The sequence below is a fragment of the Arachis ipaensis genome, chromosome B02, assembly GCF_000816755.2.
Source record: "Arachis ipaensis cultivar K30076 chromosome B02, Araip1.1, whole genome shotgun sequence".
Classification (NCBI taxonomy): Eukaryota; Viridiplantae; Streptophyta; class Magnoliopsida; order Fabales; family Fabaceae; genus Arachis; species Arachis ipaensis.
The window spans coordinates 84,712,952-84,714,242 of record NC_029786.2 but is presented as its reverse complement, the minus strand read 5'-3'; positions in this window follow the sequence as shown (position 1 = coordinate 84,714,242).

The following is a 1,291-nucleotide window of genomic DNA, read 5'->3' as shown; positions in this document are numbered from 1 at the left end:
TATATATATATATATATATATATATATATATATATATATATTTTACTTTTAGAGGTCGTAGCGCCTCGCCACCTCTGTTTTATATCTTAGGTGTAAAGCTCTATGTGGTAGGATGTTACACAAAGCTTTAGATCCTCAATGATAGTAAACGGTAGATATGTGTGTACTTCTATCAATAGATAGGGTCGAAACGAAATGAAGTTGTCCATGTATTTTTATTATCTACGTTCTATTGTTGTCACATAAATATGAAAACGATGTAGTGTATGTTAGACTATGAAACATTTATTATCATTTGAGTTTTCATATAATTTTTATTAATTGATTTCTATTTACCATAAATTCTACCAAATCAGATAAATTTTTATTCCAAAAATTATTATTCACAGATGATCTTTTGTAAATAAACATATCACAGTAATTAACATACATATAAGTATTACTGTTAAGTCTTACGTGATAAATTAATAAAAAAGCGTGCTCGAATTTACTATTATAGAAAATTAAATTAGTACTTTTTGTTTCTTCCGAAATTTATTAGTCCGAAGTCAAAATTTATAGAATGTAATTATCACTTTATTCTATTAAATATTAGTTTTGAGAATAAAATACCTATTATATTCTTACAGAGAATTATATTATTACAAATGTAAACCAAAATTCTAAACCAAAAATTTTACCACTTTCATCTCCAACGACCACCTCTATCTATTGTTATCTCATTACACCATTCTCATCATCGCACTTTACTATTAAGAGAGTATCATATATAACTTAATTCGTGCGTTTTATGCAGATTACCGTTGAGGTTGGAATGGAATTGTAAAAATTTTTCATTTGAGTCATAAGATGAACTCTATTTTTATTCATGTGCAGTTTTATCGGATATCCATCTTCTGGATTCATCCATTTTAACTTTCTCTCTTATCATCACATTTGTTAGTGTGATAAAGGAGATGGAATCAAGTATGATAAAGAAAAATCTAAGGAGAGAAAATAAAATGGCGATGGGTGCAATGAGATGTTGGTAGCATATGTATAATATATTGTATTAAAGTATTTTTATGTATTATTAGTAGAATTGAATTTTGATATATTATTAATATAAATCAATTTTATACATACATATAACCATGTAACGTTATATTATCAAAAAGTAACTATTATTTTTATTAATCGCGTGAATTGTCATAAAAAAATAGATGTCGATCGTATGATTGTATTAGTACATTAAAATTAACTATTATGTAAAACTAAATATATCTTAAATTAATTACTTAAAAAATTATTT